This window comes from Nyctibius grandis, chromosome 5 (assembly GCF_013368605.1).
Source record: "Nyctibius grandis isolate bNycGra1 chromosome 5, bNycGra1.pri, whole genome shotgun sequence".
NCBI lineage: Eukaryota > Metazoa > Chordata > Aves > Nyctibiiformes > Nyctibiidae > Nyctibius > Nyctibius grandis.
Window position 1 is genome coordinate 42668725 of NC_090662.1, and position 22303 is coordinate 42691027.

General features: G+C 41.8%; 1 protein-coding gene across 1 annotated transcript in view; it reads left to right on the forward strand.

Annotated features, from left to right (window-relative positions):
* Positions 1-9212: 9212 nt before the first annotated feature.
* CNOT2 (CCR4-NOT transcription complex subunit 2) overlaps positions 9213-22303 on the forward strand; it is a 106132-nt gene continuing 93041 nt past the window's right edge. Inside the window, exon 1 of the mRNA XM_068400739.1 lies at positions 9213-9380. The gene's annotated coding sequence lies outside the window, so the exon portion shown is untranslated. The remainder of the gene's footprint in view (positions 9381-22303) is intronic.

Here is a 22303-nt window from a genome sequence, read left to right on the forward strand (position 1 = left end):
ACTCGCTGTAAAAAAAAAACAAAACAACACCAAAATACGGCTATCTGCCCTCAGGCCGCAATGCCATAATGGGTCATGCCAAATCTGCACACTCCTGGGTCATGGCACACTCTGCCAGCCTGACGTGGGCTTGCTGACCCAGCCAGAGCTAGTTCATAGCTTTTCCTGATTTTATGTTGACTGCTGAAGGATGGACAATACATGGTCTGGCATGAAGCTAGGCTCTTGATTTGGCATAAAGCCTGCTGTTACAAAATTAATCTGTTCACATTTTTTTAAACAAATATGAACCAACAGAAGAGGGACCACAATCTTTTAGAGCCAATATTGGGAACTCTGAATTTAGATTTATTTTCTGACCAAACCTCAAGTGGCTTCAGGGCTCAAAGCACCAGCTATCTTCTCACTGGATTAGCATAAGAAACCTCCATAAATGTTCTCAATAAAGAAACACTCAAGGCTGAGTGGGGAAGTTGGCACAGGGCCAGAGTATACCTGGGCTGCTGAAAAAGATTTCTCAGATTATCTCATATTTGTACACTTTAAAAAAAAAAGAACATAGTCAGTAGCCTTCAGTTAGTATTTTACTTGTACAGATTGCTAACAAGGATGTGGTAATCACAACTATTCATCACAAAATCTTTTGCCATGTTAAAAATGCTAAAATTATAAAATTCTTGCTCAGGATATTCTATATTTGTATATAAACTATTTGTCACATTGTTTTTCTCCCTAGGGAACACCTTTCTTGAACTGGAAAGACCAAGCTAACTGTAGGGTAAGCTAGTCCATCTGCAGTCCCAGTCAGCAGCTTTACCCCTGCACTGGAGCTTGGGGGAGAAGACTATTATATGACTTTTAGCAAGTCACTTCAGCTCTTTTTCATCATCTCCTCCATTTCTGTCTTGTCTGTTTTGACAGTAAGTGCTCAGGAAAGGACTGTCTCTAGCTATGTATTTATAACACTAGAACCTTGATCTCTGGAGCTTGTAACAGCTCTTTCTGCTGGTGAATTTTAAATAAATATGCCTTCATACTAAAAAAACAGACATAACTTAATCAGTATGAAAACAGAGGATGTTAGAACACCTACTTACATTTTAAGAAGCTAATAACAAGCTCATGTTAAGAAATTGTTTTCCTGCAGATGATTTTTTTCCAGCCCTGAAAAGGGCTGGGTCCTTCTGAAGTTGTTTTTAGGATTATACATTAGGATTACATATTTTTATATCTAGGATCTTCCTATTAAACTAAATCTTGCAATCAAGAGAATGCTTCCCATTCTCTTATGCCAACATAGTATTTCATGACCAGATTTACTATATAGTGCATAAAAGAGAGACCATCTTGCATGCTTTCCAAACACAGACCCTGAGCAGAAAATCTTTATATTTGCACACAAACTTACTTTTTAGTAAACAACTCCTAAATATGCAGAACGAGTAATATTCACGTTTCCCATCTGAGTAAACCGACTGTATAAGGAAGAATTTCTCCCAGCTAGCGCTAGCCATCCGAGTGCCACACATCCCATCGGCACCAGTCACCTGCAGCCAGCAGAGACATCCATCCTCGGGAGCTATTGGAAGGGTAAAAATTCCCTTCTCTCTCCATTGATTTGCAGGAAGACTGGATGAATAACTTAGATGAGGACTCTCCTTTTCCGACATCTAAAGGTGGTGAGATGAATCATATCCTTAGCTTTCAAATTCATCTGACTTAACATCGAAGGAATATATAAAAAGTAATATATATTTGCATGTGAGATACATGACTCCTGCCAGTGTGTGACACCGTATCATTTCAGTTACTGCTGGGAATCAGTGTTACACTGTTGCTTAGTTATAAAGGGAAGTGCATATACGCCATGGACTTGCTGTGAATATAAGCTTGCTGGGACCGCATCTAGAAAAAAAAAAGAATTTAAAATATGCAGGGTTGTCTCGGTGGGTCTGCCCCTGTGCCCAGCCCAGGCACCACCTGCCACAGCTTCTGCCTGAGAAAGTGCTGCAGAACTGGGGCTTTAGTGCTTTCATTTGTAGCTCTCACAACTTGTAATGAAATAGGAAACATCCTGGATGTAGAAATCATAAGTTTTTGCACAATATGACCTCCACTTTTCAGGCCCCTACCAAAATCTGTGGGGCTCCCCAACAGGCGCAGCAATTTGTGCAGGAGCCACAGCAGGAGTGGGGTTGGTCTCTTGTACTAAAAAGGTTTGGCTGCTTATTGCAAGAATATTTATATCACTATGTGTGTAATTTCAAAAAGACAGCAAGAAGAGGGAAACAGATAAATCAGAACAGAGACAGATGAGAGATAAAGGAAAAGAGAAAGAGAAAGAGAAAGAGAAAGAGAAAGAGAAAGAGAAAGAGAAAGAGAAAGAGAAAGAGAAAGAGAAAGAGAAAGAGAAAGAAAGCAAGAGAGAAAGAAAGAAAGAAAGAAAGAAAAAAAGAAAGAAAGAAAGAAAGAGGGAGAAAAAAAAAGAAAAGCTTACTCGTCTTCTCTGAAGATGCTGCCACTTTTCCCAGTGCCAAGCCACGCAGGAAGCAGAGCTAGATGAGGAGCAGGGCTGCAATAGGAACCACGGGCTTTGCTGGAGGTGATGGGAGCATGGCAGGCCACTGAATTTAAAATTCAGCTTCTTTCTGCTGATACGTCTGACCGGGGTAGAAGCAGACTGCCTCGGTCAGTTGGTCTCCTCATGCAGACTGACTCCGTTGCTCCCAGATGTGGGCAGCTCCTCCACTAAGAGTATGGAAAATGATGAGCAGGATTGGTGTGGGAAGAGGTGGGAGAGGTTCAAATGTTTGAGCATGCAGTATTTACAGTTGAATGTCTGCATAATGAGATTTCATAAATAGCTTGGCTACATGGTAAACAAAAGTCTGAATTTATGGTCTCAAATAGGATAGGAGTAGGGAACCATTGGTGGTATCCAAAGCTTCGGGGGCTAGTAATAAACCAGCATCCTATTGGCTGCAGCAAAACTGAGACCCAGGAAACTTACGGAGCCCCCTGAGCTGGTATGTGCACGTAGTTATATCTCTTGCTGGGCAATGTGGTGAAGACAAAGAACAGCTCCGAAGTAGCTGCTATTGCTCCGTTACAGAGCAATACAGCCCACGGTACAGCGGAGTTGTTGCTCAGCTGGGATGGCTCCGTCTCAGCCCTGCAATGGTAATGGCTATTGGAGATTCAAAGGCACGCCGGGGGTTGGTTTCATGCAAACTGGAATGAAAAGTAATTCAATTCAGTACTTTGGCTGCAGACACAGATTAGCTTTGATGCAGTAAGTTCTCTCTCATCGGCCTAGCAACATGTTGCTACTTGAATTGGCTAAGGAGGTAAGCAGCAGCTTTGGACTTAGGATCTGGGTTTTAGCCTTCATTGGGATGAACAGGCAGATACACCAAGGCAGGCAAGAGACAGCTTTTTGTTTTTTCTGCTTGTCTGTAGTAAACAAGTCTCAATTTAAAACATGAGCTGATGATGGCTTTGGAAAACGAGGTAGCTCAAGCCCTTCTGAGCCCTTGTAAGCCTCGTTCTGTCCTGGATCTGCAACCCAATAACAGAAACCGGCACCATGCCTCGTGGCTGGCATTTGGCCTGGCCTTATCACAGGAAAAATGTAACGCACTCTCTGCTGATGTTCAAAGTCATCCAATGCGATGATCGGGACCCCAGAAAAGCTTTCAAAGTAGCTTAACAGCTGACTCTTCTCTTCAGACAAGCACAAAGACCAGACAAATGCTTCCGCAGTCAGCAAACACTCCCAGGGTCTGTCCACACATAAAACCATCTGTAGGCTGCGGGGCTGGCATGAGACACAGATAGCTAACAGCACCCTTGGGAGGCTCAGGGATCCTTCTCCAGGCAGCACCAAACTCCTGCCAAGTGGCATGAGTTGGCCTAACTTCTGTAGCTGCAAACTGGCAACTTGCTTGAACAGGGCTGGGGCCATGCTCCCAGCACTCTGCCCAGTGGGACAGTGATACTGGAGTCCTTTGGCTTCTGGTGGGATGGCAGAATGTCATCATCTGCTGTAGCCAGGGTTCATTTGCTGTGCTAATTAACAGTCATTGAAAGGAGAGCACCTTTTTGAAAATAGGCCTGACTGTCAAACTTGAAAACTGTCAAAAAGCAAAAACGAGAATCCAGCACTTCCCAGCCCCCCAGGCTCTGTTCCCTTGCCAAGCTGAGACCTGCTGAAAGGGAAACTAATCCTCCTTCTACCTTAGATATTGTGATTGCTTTCCCCAGGCTGCTGGTTATATATTTGACGATCATCTATTACAAAGCCATTGTAATAGCTCTTACTTCCCAGCTTAACTTTTAATTATGACTGCCTTAAACACTTAAGTTTATGTTTTTATCAATAGGGACTACAGCATAATGGAAAGACTATCCTATGTAGCACATATTCATAGTAACTGCATCAGTTAGTCACATGGAAAAACCATGTCAAAAAGCCCACAACACCCAAAATAAAACGTTGTTCGTCTTTTGACATGATTTAATAGTTTCAAATGAGAAACAGCACTTTTGACCAGGCAGCTCTCCAATGACCACCAGCAAGAGTACTGCTGACTGCAGTCTTGAGAGCTGAGATAGGAAGGGTTCCCCTGTCACCACCGCTGTAACTCTTGACTCTCCGGGGATAATTGTGCTTGGGAATGTCAGTCAGCACCTACTCTGGCACTGGCTTGTGTTTCTCTAATACTTTCTCTCCTCTGGAAAACATATTTCTGTCTGTAGCATTATTCTTCTCTTTGTCTTAAGAAACACTTGAAACTGCTGCTCTAATTCTTGATTTATCCTCTCGTTTACTAGCGCTCTGGCAGACCTCTTAGTTGCTAAACAGCAGCCTGAAGCATCTTATTTTTGGAAAATTTTGCATTTTATCTCCTGTTTGGGGTCATATTATTTCCCAGAATTGGCTGATTTCTTTTTAAACTTGGTATTTTTTTCCCTGATGCTCTGGTATAATTAGCACTAAATCAGACACCAAAGGCACTACAGCAGAAGGCTGAGATGGGGTTTCCTGATAGTAAAAATATATGAGAGACTCAGATAAAGATACTTCCGCTCCCTATTGCCTCCTAGAAATTACAAATCCAGCAGATGAGAGGACATCTGTGTGGATACCTTGTGATGCGTTTTAACACTAAAACAGCAATGGAGCTGCACTTCTAGGGCTTCCCTTGCGAGCAGCCATCCCTGGAAATCCCCTGTAGGAGTGAAAGGATAGATAAGTACAATGCCATGGAAACAGCTGAACCTTCCTTTACCTTTCTTGAATAAACTGGAAATTGGAGACTAACTTCCAAAAGTCATACTAACTAACCAAATCCTCCCAAATCTAAGTATTTTATGCTCCATTTTAGTGTAATAATTAAGAATTATGAGAAAATACAGTAAGAAAATGAGAGGTCAGTGCTTTTACCGTTGGAAAAAATGTTTTAACACCTGTTTGTGGTGAAATCTTTAATATCAGATTTGGTGTACACTTTGACACACCTTTCTCCTTGTGTTTTAGAACTACTTAAACAATTATATTATATATAGGCTATATTTATGAAAAAAAATCTGCTGTGTTCTTCTAGGGCAAAGATTAATGCAGAGCAGTGCTGTAACCCTACAACCTTATTCCACAAAAAGTAACTGAGAGGCTTTTGAACATCATGCAGCAAGAAAGACATCTGCGAGAAGCTGCTACTCCCAATTCGTGAGTCTCACACCGTTGTGAGTTCAGCAGAAATCAGAAATCTCTGCCTCCTTCAGAAGCAGTATTTCACTGTTTTGGCTAATCAAGTGTACCTTGCAATCGAGGGGCGCTACCTTCTGGTTCCAGCTGTTTCTTCCAAGGGACTTAAATCCTAATTTGAGAAAGAAAAATACAGCCTCTTTCACCACCACTGAAAAGCTGCTAACCCTTGCTCTAGGCAATTGCACTGTATTTGTGTTTCCTGAGTAATACTGGGATAATCTGTAGGCAGGAAAAGGAAAGACCCTTGCTGTGCTCCAATACACTTCTTTGTTCTATTTAAAAACGACTTACAAGGTTGGCTATTCACCATGTTCTGCCTCCACTCATGATGGAGGATGGTGGCCTTAATGTGACTAATTTAATTTTGTGTTTTGCCAAAGTGGAACACGTTAACTGTGCCCTGCACATACTCCGGCCAATTCGCCTTCCTCCCACTTTTGCGACTGCATTGCCCACATCTATCAGTGACGCTTTGAATATAGCCAAAGAGCATCCACAAACTCTCTGGAGCAAAGGTTTAGAAAAACTGCAGAGAATTTCCAGTGAACACCCAGAGCCATGACAATAAAGCATTTGGGGATTCTGAGCACATTCATCTCTCTTGATGACCTCTTCCCAAATTTTCCAGCCAGATGCTGTAGGTTTTTAGCCCTCTGTGGGCATTAGCAGAAGTAACAGTCAGCTGGAAATCCAAATGTCTACTAGATGAGTGTCATGACTTCTTCAGAACATGCACATTAAGGCCCCGGCTTTCATGAAGATTAGGTAGAAGACTGTACGTGATTGACTTTAACAGCACCACACGAATTGTTGACTGCATGGCCCTGCACGTGCAATCAGCTGCAGGACAGCTTTTCGGTAATTGCTGCTATCATGAATTAAAGTTTGTTCACCTGTGCTGTCACAGACAAAAGTTTGCAGATTGACTCTTACAGACATTCTTATATTGATTAAAAGTTGATGCGTATCAGCCTAGTCTGTGAAGTAAGTCAAGAAAAAACAAAAGCGACCATTGATTAAATGAGATTAAAAATAACAAATGCCTATCTGTTTGTAGACAAAGACTCACACAAGGAGTTCAAACTGTACCATACAAGGTTCAAAATGGATTAGGAGTGTCCACACATGATTAGCAGCCATTGCATTAGACGAGCTCAGGACACCTCTTTAATTAAGCAGGTGCAACTATGTGAAACTGGCCTCACCATTGCAGAAAAATGTATTGAGCCAAGAACAAAAGTAGCAAACGTATGAACACAGGACGTACGTGACAATACATCCTCTTTAGCAGCTTCAAAGGTTATTTTGAAGCATTAAAATGCCAACAGCTTTCACTTTCTTTAAGAAACTAAACAAGGAAGTCAAATACACACCTACTACAGCCACAGTGTTGATGTTCCTCAACTAAACACAGTTTTACGCAGAAAGGCAGGTTAGATTTTTTTTAATTAACAAAATTTGAATCATGATTCCTACACATTGTGATTGCTAGTTAGGTTGTTACACTAAGATAACCAGTCTAAGACAAGAAAACCTATTTTTCTCTGTTCCCTAGCTTTGTTGAACTATACAGGCTTCTTGTGATATGTTAATTGATTTGCATATAAACTGTAATTTTGTAATGGACAGAGAGATCAGTTCACATAGATGCAATGACAATGGCAGGTGCTTAGTTTACTTGCATCATATCATTGGGTATCATATGACTTAAATGACTTCTCTTTGCGGAAATATAACAAAAATTAGCTTTTGAAAAAGAAACTCAGATCACTGAAGTGTAAAATGAAACATAATGAAGCAAAATGTTTATAAGCAGATATAAAAGGGTCAATCAGACCATAGACAAGCTTATTTAACAAGAGTAAAGATTAATAAGATTCATTACTGTTTTCAGTCTAAAAGTACCACCTTCATATATGTCACGCAGTGTAAAGAAATCTTTGATTTTTCAGACTCAACAACAGAAGTACTCCAAAAATTCATAGACAATCTACTTAAAACAGGATGTCACTTATGGTGTTTTATAATGTTTTGTTTACAGCAAATGCATGAATATTTCAGTGATAAAGGTTAAAATATTAGAATAAAATGCAATATTTTCCTGGACAATGTAAGTGTATAGACATTAATTTCAATGACACGGCAACCATCCTCAGCATGCAATTGTGCTGCACAAAAAGGTGGTGGCATTAAGAAACTGGTCTTCTAGTTTAGATGAAAGACTTGTATTTTTTCATCTTCAAAATATGTTTATGTTGACAGACATGTTACTGTAGGTACTAACGTTTATTTTTTAAATTCAGTTTGGAGCTCCAAAATCAAACCTAAGAAAGCACATGTGTGAAATTACTGAAAGAAACTCACTATTTCTGGCAAAGTATAATATGCTCATCTTTTTGTTTGAATTTTTAAACTTGATGACGATTTTGTAATAAAATTAAGGTAGAAGCACCATTGTTCTTCATGAAGCAGAGGAGCCAGTTCACAAATAATGTTGGCCTTGATCCTGTAAACACTTGTGCACGGGCTTAGCTTTGGTATCGTTGATAGTCTCACTTAATTCAAGGGATTATTTGCCTTATGAGTGTTTTGTACATCTGCATTTGCTATACTTGAGCCATTGTTGTAACAAACGTTTTCAGGCTTCATAAACTTAAACGATAAGTCCAGTTGAGTCATCTTGGCAATGTTTTTCCATTTTAAGAACAGCAAGGCCTGCCTGCCCAACACTACCTCACTGACAAAACAAAATATGAACTTTCACACGTTTTATCTAATCAGGACAGTGGTTCCTGACCTAGATCCTCCGCAGGCTAATGCACAGCCCACAGCATGGCCAGGCTGTTCCTTCCACACTCTGTACGCCAGGGAGAGCGGCCAGGCCAGGGCAGCCAGAGATGTGACTCCCCCTCGGGACGCTGGGGCACTTCCCGGGGGTGTGCGTCTGCCCGGGGCAGGTCACCACAGCCCCCCGGCACTCTTGGGGGCTCCTGCCTCCGCATGATGAGAAGAGGACCAGCGAGCCCCGCTACCCCCGGACCCTGCTCGCCCCCCCACTCCCTGTCTGGCCCGGCACACTCAGCCTGCGCGCTGCCCGGACCGGGCCGCCCTCTCCCCTCACAAAACGGGGGCCGGGCCGGGCGCCGCCGCCCGCTGCCCCGCGTCCCCGGCCAGCAGCGCCTCTGTCAGCGCCAGCGCCTCCGGCCGCCCTAGGCCCGCGGAGCGCGGCGCGGCCCAGCAGCCCCGCGGCCTACGTGACCCGCCGCGCGCCCGGCGACGCGCGCGGCTCCAAGCGCTGGGCCGCGTCTCCCGCGGGAGGCGGAGGGAGCGCAGCCGACCGCGTCTCGTTGCTCCTTCTTCCTCCTCCCCGTCTCCCTCAGCCCCTCTGCGCCCCTCCCCGCGGGGCCGCTCCGTGCCGTGCCGGGCCGGGCCGGGCCGGGCCGGGCCGTGCTGCGGCGCTTGCCCCCGCCCATCGGCGCTGGCTGCTGGGCCGAGCGGCGGCGGGGTCACGGCGGCGGCGGCCGGGTCAGAGGGTAAAGGTTGCTCCCCCAGCATCCTCCGTGCTGGATACTCAGCCATCTTGGATCCGCGGGACAAGAAAATTCATGCGGTGAGTCCGGCCCCGGCCGCCCCCTCCCCCGGCCCCGCTGCCGCCCTGGGCCCTGCCGCCGTCCCGGCCGCGGACCGATGAGGGAGGGCCGGGCGGCGGCGCGGCTCGCGGAGGGGCCCTGCGGGCCCGGGGCCGTCTCGCCGGGTTTCCGTTTGCTTTTGTCTCCGAGGGGGAGCGGGGGGGACGCGCGGCGACCAAGCTGGGAGCGCAGCCGCAGGCCCGACCCGACCCGTCGCCCCCCGCTCTTCTCCGCGGCCGCGGGCGGCGGCGACCGCCGGGTGCCGCTCCGGGGCAGGCCGAGGCCGCGGCCCAGCAGTGGCTGGGCCCCGCATCCTCCGCGGCCGCCGCTGGCAGCCCGCCCCGCGGCCCGCTCGGCCCGCCCGGGACGGCTCCTTCCCGCCGTTGTCTCACCGCCTACCGCAGCCCAGTCCCGAGCCTAGTGGCGGCCGCCTCGGCGGCCCCCCCCGCGCCGAGCCCGTCTCCGCGGTGCGGCGGGGGTGCGCGGCCGCCCGGCCCCCGCCCGCCGCCTTCCCCCGGGCCCGGCGCTGGGGCAGCGAAACCTGCCAGCCAGGGCCGGGGCTGCCGCCGGCCCCGCTCCCGGGTGGCACCGGGCTGTGCTCCTCGCCGGAGTGGCCTCGCGGCCTGCTCCGCCGGCCCCCAGCAAGGCCCGGGGTGAAGAAAGGGGATGAGACAGGGGTGCTGCTGGCTGGTTTTCTTTGGAAAAATATTTTTTCTCTTGCGCCTTTTCCTCTCTCCTCCCGGCGGTGGTTACGGTGGTGTGTAAACAGGTTGTGGTGTTCTCTCGGACGTGTCTGTAAAACAAACTTGAAGCGGACCGAGCCGCTTTCCCGAGCGCTGCCCCCGCAGGAAGGAGCCGGCCTTCCCGTGCCCGCCGGGGCGGCGGTTTGGAGCTTTGGCGTGAAGCTGACCCGAGGGGGAGCGTGCAGGTGCGGGCCGGCGGAGGAGGTGGCCCAGGGTGACAGTTTGGGGATGAGAGCGGGACAGTAGAGCGGTGGAGAAGGGTGCGAGAGGCAGTGTTTACGGTGTAGTTAGTGTACGTGTGCTCCCGACGGAAACAAGGATTTGCTGACAGGTATCCTAGGTTTAGCATTTCTGGTTTGGGGTGGGGTTTTTTTGTGAAGTTACAAGTAACTTTGTTTTGGAGGTTTTGTAATATGAGAAAATGAAAACATGCCTGTGTTAGATGTGGGTCAGCAGCAGAAGCTGCTGCCTAACACAGGCATGTTTTCATTTCTGCTGTAAGTCTGTTTTATCAGGGAAAACCTAGTTTCCAAGTTTGCGCTATTTTATCCCCAAGGGAAGATAAGAACTTTTTGCGCCTCCTTCTTGTATATGTTTGTGTGTGCGTGTGACTTGAGTGTGCGAAGGAGACATTCCCGTGTGCCTGCACAGCAGTAACATCTGGCGCTGGTGACTGGCTGCTAGTCTTAACTCTTCAGCTGGGGGAAGGGAGTTTAAGATGATCAAACCTGCTGTCACATCAGTTAGTGGAAACCTTTGTGTTTCTGGAAAGTTGGATATGTTTCAGACTATTAAGACTTGTAAAGACCTGCAAGAGGAACATAATTGTTTAGATTTATATTGCAAAGGCATTTTTTCTTGGACCTGGAAGAATTGTTGTGTGTGTGTTGATGTACTTTGAGTTCTCTTATAGTGGCATGTTAATAGAGCACAACTTGCAAGATCTAGTTTTATGATCTTGAACACTATGTATGTGTCCAATGTCCTTTTTTTTCCTTCGCCCCAACTTCCACTATTGTTTATGTTGAGAATTCAGCCGGCATGCTAAACGTCAAGGTGTCGACTGCTTCTGATTTTAGGAAGGGATTTGAATACTCGCTATCATGAGCTGACTGACTTGACTTGCAAGTGTATTTCCGTTTCACTTTCAGGAAGCTGTTGATAAAGCTAAGAGTGTAGTAGTAGATAAACCTTGTCTGCACGTCTCTTCTAGAAACTCAATATTGCTGTCAAAGTAGTTATTGTTATTGTAACCCGTTTGTCAGCTCTACCAACAAATGAGAGTAAAAGCCCTTGTCTAAGAACTGAAAATAAAAAAAAAATCCCTGGAATTTATAAAAAATTTGATATGAATTCTGTTTAAAACAGTGGAAAAAAATAGGGCAATTAACATGCCCTGGAGTTTGATGCTAAAAACTGGTCCTGTAAGTGGCTGTTTGCACCTGAAAATCTTGGTCTGTACCTCAGTCCCTTCATATAAAAGTTGTGTGTGCCCGCAGTGGAATGGTAGCTCTCAGAAAGTATTTCTGCTGGTTCTGCTGTACTTCTAAATGTATTTCTGTCTGCATAGAGATTAGCTCTGAAATTAGAAACATTATTGCATTTTTAGCCTCTCCTGTAGCTTTTTAAAAAATTTTACTTATTTTTGTGTTGGTGTGAGGATCTGTTGTGTAGTAATTGCAAAGTTGTAACCTCATTATAGCTTTAAAGCAGTCTTGTATCATAACTTAGTTTATTCAAAAAATCTTGCACCTCCTTGTTGTTATTGACTCAAGAAGTCACTAGAACTTAAAAATACACCGTAGTTGAATTAAAATAGGGGTTTCTTGCACCTGGCTTTCTGATTTGATCTGGAAACTTAAGGGAAACATTGAATTGCTTGTTTTGTTATGAGGTAGGATAGAAAGGGCGCCTAAGCTTCCAAGTACAGAATTTTGTTCTAAAGTAAGTAGATCCTTGTATTTAACTTTTTTTATTATGTCTTCCCTTAAAGCTATGATGTGCTTGAATACAGATCTTTAAAAAGCACCTTAAAAATGTGTTCTTAAAAAAAATTGTTAAATTCTTGGTATAATACTTGTCGTATTTGTTGTGTGTGTGTTTCTAAATGTTAGCTTAGCTAGAAAGCTCTGTGCCAGTTTATATAGAAGTACAGTACCATAGTAAGTCAAAACAATATTTTTTTTGCCACAGATTTAAATGATTGCTCTTTAAGTGATACAGTCTTTCTAATTTTTTTAAATGATTATTAGTACAGTGTATACATGAATTACAGTGCTTGTTGTCAAAAGCCAAGAAGTTCAAGTTAGGTTAACTTTGCTTCATCTGGGCTTTTGAGGTAAAAATAAATAAAAAATTGTATGTAAACTTTCTTCTGCACAACAGACATATGCTAATATTTTTGCCTGAAATCTATCCTGATGTCTCAGATACGCTATACTGAGCAATTCAAAACAACCTGTTTCTGTTGTGTTTCCTGAATAGGGTTGGCCTTTTTTTTTTTCTTCTTTTTTTTTTTTTTAATTTCCAAATGTCCTTTGGCACATACGTTTTGTGTTTGTGTGTGTTGCATTGGTCTCCTGACCCAGGTTCCTGTGAAAACAAATGAACAACTGAAAGTTTGTGGGTAGTCCCTTTGACTTAAAAGCACCTACTCACACATCGACAGTTAACTTCGTGAATGAGAGTTTTCAGGGTGGATGCTGTATGTTGACAGCTAACTATGCTTTTATCGAGCATTATAACAGCATAGGAAGAATTGTGTCAAATGAAATTATTACACCGTAGGATGTTCAAAATTGTCATTATGGAATTATTTTGTTTTTAGAGAAGGTGTGTGTGTGCCAAATATGGTCTGTGCTAATCAGTAAGAGATTTCTACGTAGGATTTTAAATATTTTTGTGTTTGTATCAGAAAAAAACCCAACAAATCATAAAATGTTCAGATTGCTTTGCATTTGTGTTTTATCTTTCATTTATAATACTCTTCTGAAAGTTGAATATTTGCATTGTGGTAGTGTGTACTAGTTCAGCTTCTGGTCTGGTTATGTAGTAGGCCTCAAATCAAGGTGTAAGTGATCCTTACCCAAAGAGGTTACTGAGCCCCCTTGACTTGTCTTGAGACAGTGTTGGTTATCAGTAGTGTTATGGAAAAGTGTGCATTATTTTTTCCCCTTGACTTGCCTGCTCTGCTGTCTGACTGCTCTTTACACTGCTAATATGTTTAATTTTGCAACTCTCTACATTTCCTAGGAGGATTCCTTTCAGATTATGCTGGTAGGTTAAAACTTGATTATAATTGAGACTTTTTTCAGACACATCCTTCTCTTATTGAATTGCAATGCAAGAGTTGTTGGTCAGAAATTCATTAGCAGGTAAACCATTGTTTCCTCCTGTTTTCCTTTTGATTTGGGATAATTTTTGGGGGGGTATTTTTATGTATCATTTTGTACCCCATGTCACTCAGGATTCTTTTTGGTTGCAGTGAGTAATTTAATGAACTTCTGAAGCACTTTCAAAGTTCTGCCTTTAAATTTTTTACGCGTTTGAGATAAATGATGGTTGAATATAGTTGACTGAGATCAACTTATTTGTAAAAAGGTATAGTTTATCTAAAATGAAAACTAGTATAAAATGCTGGTGTATTTGTGGGAAGTAAAATGGAAATTCCCACTTTGTATTACTGTCTCTGAGCAGACAGTAATCCAGTGGATTGAGCATGAGCATAGGAGTTGGAGCATGCTTTCTGTCTTTCTGAGTTACCTACTGACATGATGGGTGACTCTGGGTAAGTCATTTAACCAATTTATAGCCAAGTTCTAGTCTGTAGTAAGAGGATAATGCTTTCCCATGCTTTACGTGAATGGTTCAAGGCTTCTGTGGAACTAGATACCAGGAGCAGTTAACATTGCTTTCTCTAACTATATATGTTAAAAATCCCAAAATGGTCCTATACCAAATTCAGTAGGTGGCAGTTGTATTGTTTATCATTATAAGTTCCAGAACTGAATGTCCACAACATTTTCATTACAATCTAAATATGTGTGTATTTGAAAACAATAGCAAGGAGCTTCCAGGCACCAGAAAGCAGCAGTAGGACTAATTACATTAAAAAAACTGCCAACTATTTTAAATTATAAACTGTTAATGTTTAGATTTGTAGGCAACTTCTTGGCAAGCAAGTTTTTCTAAGGCTGCGTTTGTAACACAGGCAATGATAATATAATATCATATATTAGCTCTTCTGTCTAAGGATTGTAGGAAGATGCCCACCCTAGTGCAAAATACCTAATGCTTGTGTCAGTGGACTGTGTACTTGTCATATAGTCTATATGACTGCCTGAGTTTTTTCTTCAAGCTTCACTTGAATAGTATTTTTCCCCTTCCAGCCTACTAAAACCTTGCATTGTTTGAGGTAGACTGACTATTCTTTGTAACTATTTTTAATGCAGTTTTTGTTCTAATTGTGAAAACTGTTCTTGCAAAGGAAGTGCTGCCAGAGAATTATAATGATGGAAAAAAGGTCTGCCAGCCTTCCTTCTGTCACTGCTGTGTAGGGGAGTTGTTCAGGTATGTGCTTGGAGTCTTTCACCATTCAGTAGTAATGCAGTTTGTGAGAAAGTACTTGTTGCATATAAATATATTTTTTAAAAAAGAAGTATAAAGCAGGAAAATGGCTGTGAAGCAGGTATTTTATGTAATGACTAAGTAGGCTTTAAAATGTATAGAAGAAGGTCTTCTCTCTTTTTGAGAGTTTATACCATGCTTTTTGGTGTGGAGAAGTGGAAGTCTGAAAGGTTTTCAAAAAGAAATCAGACCTGTACGCAGTGTCAACTTTTGAAAGACTGAAGAGATGATAAGCAATTCTGAAGGTTAAAAATACCTTGCAATATTGTGTCCACCTGTAAAACTGTGTGCAGTAAAAAATACTTTTACATGAGGTATTTGATTAATTTGTTGCGATGTCAGTACTGTTCTTGATACTTCACTGTGTGGTATATCTTTTTCAACATGTCAAAAGCATTATCATGAAGTAGAAAGGTACCTTATGTTGAAATCTTAATTTGTTGCCTTATTTTCTGGATGTGGACACACATTGCTAGTAAGTTGGTTATTCAGGATCAAATTGATTAAGGTCAGCATTATACATGAGAATAAGTCAGTATCTCTTATTATTTCATGGCGGAGGTTCCTGTGCTATTGAGATACGGAGTTAATTTTCTTTTTTAGAAAACTTTTTGGTACTTTCAGGATGATATGTTTTGGGCAATAAATACATGATTTGTTTTCCCACTGGTTCATGGAAGTTCAGTTATATAAGAACATGTATATTGTGGGACAGCTATGATGAAACAGGAAGTATTCCAAATTTCTTGGAAGGATAAAATGTAGTTTTCAATAGATTGGTGCTCTTCTGAGCTTTCCTTATCTCAGGTAGGCATGTATTGTGACTACCAGCAGTACATGCTTGATGGCAAGTAGTACTTTTATAACAGTTTAATTAGGAATTTGCAAACTGTTGATATTAGCTGTGATCCTAATCTTTTATTTGTCTCCAAAAGCCACATAGCTTCAGTTTAGATGACCTTTTTTTTTTTTTTTTTTTTTTTTTAATAGCATCTGTCAGCTCTTTTTCTTTTAGGGTCCTAACTGTAGATTCAGTTTCAGGCCTCCCTTTCTTAAATACACTATTAGACTGAATTAGTTTTTACAGCAGCAGCTCAACAAGTCTTGAAAACTGAGATGACCAAGTGTAAGTCTGGTTGGCAAGCTGGAGTGAGAGCCAGGCATCTTTAACTGCGCCTTAACTGCAGCACATGTATATTCCAGCGTACAGCTGCTGATTTCTTCTATACTAGTGAATACCTGCATCTGTAGAGTCCAGGTTTTAAAGCAAAAACGTTGAGAAATGTATTTTAAAACTTGGTAGACTAAGCGTAGTCCACAGGCCACACTGTTAATGTACTTATCAAAGAGCCTGAAGATGAGTAACGTAGGCTGCAAATAAATAAACAGTGGTAGTGAAATCTGTTGATAACAGGATGCGCTTAATGGTTTGTTTTGTGTCTGTAACTGCAAGAAATAGGGGAAGCAATATTGATACATTCAGGTTGGGTTGTTTTGAAGAGCAGTGTGATGCATGATGACGAAGTTAGCTGTAATTTTTTAGAAAGCGGTAAAAATGAGAGGAGCAGCGAATATCAGAGATGGTGAGGGAAGAGCAAAGTTTAATCTAGGCAAATGAATGCTGCGTTCGTTCTGGAGTATCTAGTACTGTTTAAGGAAAGCAAGCAAACACCTAGGAAGCTTTGCTTCATTTTTTTCTCGGGAGGTGTGATTTAGGAGATTATTTGGTTTGTCTGTCCCTCCCCCCAGTGAGTGTATATATGTGTATGTAGGCATAAAAATTTAAAATATGTCAAGTATATATAGGTAAACTAACTTTTAAGTTAACTCAAAACTTAAGCGTTTAACTTAATTTATACTTATATTTATATATGGAAACTTAAATCAGAAAGAGAAATTAAGACTCAAATTATGGTCCTACAAACGTCGTAAAGTTGTGTCTAGGTAGAGGAAGGAAGTCCAAATTAGTCAAATTAGTGCACCCTCTTGGAAAAGAGATAGTCAGACCTGATGTAGAATGTATGCTGCAGGACGGCAGCTGGTCAGGCAGCCTGTGAGCACATGCAGACTTCCAGAGTGTCTGCACCACAACTCTTTTCCTGGAGCAGGGGGGAGAGAGAGTCATGAAGAGACATAGAAAAGAAGGAAGTTGAGGGTTATCATGGTGTGAGAGAAGTATTAAGAAACAAAAGAACAAATCTGTAAGAAACTAGTTTTTATTATTTCTGCTGCTCATAGAAAAGAATAAGTCTGTATTTATGATTAGTAGTGTGTTTGTGGTTTGTTGTTTTGTTTTTTTTTTTTTTTAATGAATGCAGATTAACTTTCTTAGTCTCAGATGGTTGAGTGTTTTTTGGTATTGGCAGGAGAGATCTCTAATCTGAATCGAATCTAATATTCTGCTCCAACTGAGCAATTGTTCTTTGTGCACATTGATGTAACTGTCCATGGCTCTGCAACAGATTCCAGTGCAGTACTTAATTTTGTAATGTGCTTCTAAAAATAAGTGCATAGTCTTATGTAACACTTCTTGTATTGTTAGCACCTAGAGGCTTCATCCCCACCGGTATGAAGCGTAACACATCCTACATAATTTTTGATTGTGGGTATTTACATCTGAAATATTTTCCCTGTCAATGTCTGTGGCCAAACAGTAACTTTGTTTGTGTTTGGGGAATACCAGATATCTTGTCTGCACAGTTAGGTATGTTACTCCTCTGCATTTGCAGAATTTTACAGTATTATTTTGGCGTATCTGAGCGAAACAACAGTTTGGAAGTACTATATAGTAGAGTAGACATTTGTTTCTCTAATTTAAAGAAGCCCAGTGAATTCTTGCTCATGGGTATGTACACTTCCTCAGAGACCTCTCGTATAAGATTACAGTGCAGAGCCTCTATCTCACATAAGAGTTCTGAAAGTCTGTAGATGCTGCAGATGTGAAAAGCTGTTAATCGTATTAATGCAACTTTGAGAGCAAACTTGAAATATACTTGAAAATAAACCTCGTTTTTTTTCAGTATTTTAGGTGACATTTATGATCAAATTATACTATTCTCTCAGCTGTTGTACACCTCTTGCTGTAGTCTTAGCAATGTTTTGATCTCTTTAATGTGACGTTTCTTATGCTTTTTGAATTCAGGCTGCAAATAACATGTTAAATGATAGAATGCATCATGTCTTGCTGATAGGATGACACCTGTACAGAACAAACTTGTCATATGTAAATAATTTAAGGCACAGAAATTGAATTTATCAAGAGTTATAGCTTTATTACAGAGTAACTTGGTTCTCATTTTTCACTGCTTCTTGAAGTAGAAGCTATATTTTATGTCAGGAGCACAGCTGAAATTTCAGAGTAAAAGATCGAAAGTTGAGGGCCTCAAAATCCGAGGCCAAAGCAGAGACATCCATTGTTTGTTCTGTTACTGTCCTTATAAAAGTTAATTTTCTATAGTGTTGTTTACTGACATGCCAAGTGCTTCATTTTACAAGGTCCTTCTCTTTCCCTGAGGGATTCTGTAGTTCAGTGAAGAGTGAATTCAAAGGGATCTGAGGTGTGAAGAAATAGATGCTTGTAGAACTAAACAAACAGGTAGTTTCTCATTAGGTTGCAGCTTTAAGAACAAATGAGATCTTGTAGAGATTTTTAATGATTATTTTTTCTGAACAATTCAAATTATTTAATTTCCTAGCAGTATCTAGGTCAGGTATCCAGAACTTTGGGGCAGGGGATGTATTGTCAGCCCTCACACTTCCTTGTCAACCATGGAGGTCATCCTGAAAAAGTTGTAAAGCTTGATATTTATGACACCAGAAGCCCATGCTTCAGTATGAGGGTTACCCTTGGCAAAGTATGGGTTACCCTTGTCCTTCCTGAGGCCAAACAGCATATATACATATTCAGGTAGGTAGATAATGTGCCATTTCTACATGGATAGGTTTTTTTTCTAGGTTGGACTCGGGTTGTTCAGTGGGAGAGTGGGCAACTACAGTAGGTGGCAGCCAGCTGTAAGGCCTGTCATGATATGCCTTCTCCCTTTGCTTGTAGATCTCAAGAAACCCTCTTGACCCAGCTTGTGTATTGGGGGGGAAACCAAAAGGCACTGCACCACCCTTCCTGAAAGCCTGTGGGTACCATCCCCTTATCCTGGTGATGGGGAGACGATCCCTCCTGTTCTTGGGGAACTGCCGAGTATGCCTGTGAGGGGAAGGAACAGGATGTCCGACACAAAATTGTTGTTACTCAGCTTTGCCTTGTTAGTAGCAATGTTTTGCGTTTTTCTCAGTTCTGGGCTCTGCAAAGAGCCCTGGGACACATCTGGAGCACTGTGGCACTGGGGGAAGGAAGGATATAGCTGTCTGCTGGCACTGAGGGCCTCCCGAGTGCCCTGTTCTTTGCGTGGAAGGGCCAGGACTGTGCCCAAGCCATGGTGGAGCAGGCATGCGCCTTTGGTAGACAAGGCAAGGAGCAGGAGGGCAAGGGTGGGGGAAGCATCCCAGAGAGGGAGAGCCTGTGCAGGTCAGGCCGTGTTGTTCTGTGCCTGATGTGTCAGCCTGGGCCTAGCCTGTCAGTTAATACTGCGTTTGTAGAGGAGAAATGCAATGTTTTTATAGTAAATACGTTCCTCTGTTCTGTTTGGTTGTGTTTCCTTTTTTTCTAGAGTAGTAAACCAGTGAGCGAAACGCAAGAATAACACATTGGTTGCGTATTTCAGCATTTATGTGCCCTGTCTTTTTTTAAGAGAGTATCCCAGAGTTTTCTCACCACAGCTGTCTGTCGTCCATCTCTCAACTGGTAAGAGAAGACTGCTAATGTCGAGGAGGCACTAGCGTTTGTTGGCGTTTTATCACTGAGACTTCTTGTCCTGGTTTGAGCAGGGCTGTGTCAGGAAACTTGGTATCACTATATTCATGGGGGGTTGTTAGGAGAGGGGAGTTTTGTGAAGAGAATTTCCCTTTTTTTTTTGTGTAAAGAGTCAGTACGTGCTTTTTACTTTAAATGCTTAATTGTCCTGTAAATATAATTTAATTTTGTGAAGTTAGTGTGTTTATCCTACACTCATATCTTGCTTTTTTATGAAAAGTTTTAGATTTTTATGAAGATGGTGTAACCCCCCTTCCCTCTCTAATTAAGTAAAACTTTGAAATTTTATGTAAAGTTTATTCAGTGTCTGCCTTTTTGGCTTGCAACGTATAGAATGAATGGATAGTCTTTTCATTGACTAATGCAGGGTCAGAATGAGCTCACATCCCTCTAATGTTGCCCTTGCCATGGCACTCTATAAAACTGTGTGGGTATGTTTTGATCCTTCTGAGGTATGGATACTTTGGTTGTGAACATGTTTTCTGTGAAAACTTAGTCACTAATAATTGTAGTGACACTTTAAAATATCTGTTACTGTTTTTACTGGAAAGGAAAAAAGCGTATAAAACCTCAAGAGAATGACAGATTTCGCTTAGAAGGTAAGCTTCTGAAATTGTTATGCATGAAGAGCATTTAAAATAATCCAGTTGTCAGTGTTAAACTGTAATACTGAAACAGGGGGAAAAAAAAAAGTGAAAATGGTCTTGCCTAATGAGCTGCCTGCATGCTTTGTAGTGTCAAACCCAGAAGGCATACTAAGTTTTGCCTTGGTTAACAAAAGAAAATTCCCTTTGGTGATGTTTTTCTTCTCTCTGAATGGAGCTACCATGGTTCTGCCCACATTATCCTTTTTTTTTTCTTTTTTTTCTCTCTGTCCTCTGAAGAACCACTCAGTATTTTTCTCTCAGTGGTGACGGTCCAGCAGTGTCAGGGTAAGGGGGGCTATCTTGGAAGAAGATGGACAGCTGCTGATAGAGCGGGTTCGGTTTGGGTTCCACAGCAAGGTCCTGTCATTCACTGAAAACCTCACCAGGTCTTGTTCCTGTCAGCAGTCTGACGTCTACAGATACTGTAAAACTAGCAAAATAAAATCGGCAAAAAATCAAATTTACATATAGCTAGATACTGATGGAAATATGTCCCTTGAGTAAGAATGAGACTCCTAGTGATACCTTCTAGTTGTACATCTGTTATGAGGAGCTGATTTAAATTTGGTGTTGATGTGTGAAGCGATAGTGATAAAAATCTGTGCAACGCTGCTGAGGTGGTCGTACCCCTCACATATTCATTTTGTAATATTTCCTTTCTGTTTTTTGTAATATCAAATGTGCTTTGAAATTCTAGCTATTGAAAGTTTAAATTTTTTCACTTAGTGCGAGAAGCTTTGAATTGTGTTACTGTATAAGTTTAGAGAGGAACACCTATGGTCCATCAAGTGATGAAGGCATTCCCAGTATTAGTATAGGCACATGATGCTGTGAACTTAATTTTTATCTGAAGACAGGGTTTTAGATAAACACAGAACACTTTAGCTAGCCTTTTTTGTCTCCTGTACTCCCAGAATGCCTCCTTTTTCTACCATATGTGTTCTTACAGTTTGGGGTTTTTTTGTCCCTGTACTTTTCTTTCTCTTTTTATCCGTTCTTTTCACTGTTTCTTTGCTTCCCCAGCAATTTAAGATTGAAAAGCGAAGTTTTGGATTACCTCATTGTTCTTCCTGATGCTTAGTCTTTGTATTGCCAGGTCATAAACTTGTCTCATTTTCAGTTTATAAACTGAGAGGGATGTAGGTCACTGTTCATATGAGCATTTGAAGTTTTGTTACCAACAAACCCCTCCCTCAGTCAGTACATAAAACCCTGCTTCAATGAATGTTAACATTGTAAACTCAAGGCACTCTGAATTAAAGAAATGCTGGAATGAAGGTTTTCTTTCTTATCTTAAGTCAGGTTCTATCTGCATATCACTGTTATATAGTTTTTTGATCAAATGCTGTTTTTCCCAGAGGACTCTGGCATCATTTGCTGGACAGGATGCATGGTGTTTGCTCACTGAGGTTTTTCTTGTTTAATCCCATTGTTCAGATCATGCTATCCAAATTATAAGTAAATTCTGGATTAATGTTTTCTCCCTAGTTTCTTCATTACAGTTTCATGGAAATACTTTATAAGAGGTTTTTGAAAAAGTTATGTTTTCATATTGCCTCACTGAAGTCGCAGCCATGAGTTACAAAGAGGAACTAAAGCACTGGCTTAATATTTCATAACAGAAATACCTTTCATTTAATTTCCAGCTGTGAATGGTTAATGCTTCTGCATAGACTCTTGAAATATTTCAAGCAGAAGGCACTTCTGAAAATCTTCGTGTGGCTCCCCCAGCATTGTTAAAATAAAAAAAAAGACAAATCTTAAGAGACAGGCATAAAATCAGTTTATATATGTGACATTTAAACATCTTAGCTAGACAGGTTGTTTTCTTTCTATAGTCTCTGCCTCATTAATTAGAAGAGGGTAGAGGTACATCTTGACAGTGGTCCATGGTCCATTGACTGTACACCAAAAGAATGAGGAAATCCAGAAATGGTGGGTATGAGTCCAGTGTCTGAAGCTCTGCATGCTGTAGTGGTTGGGTCCTTGGGACTCTGCTTTCCCATCATCATCTTACATAT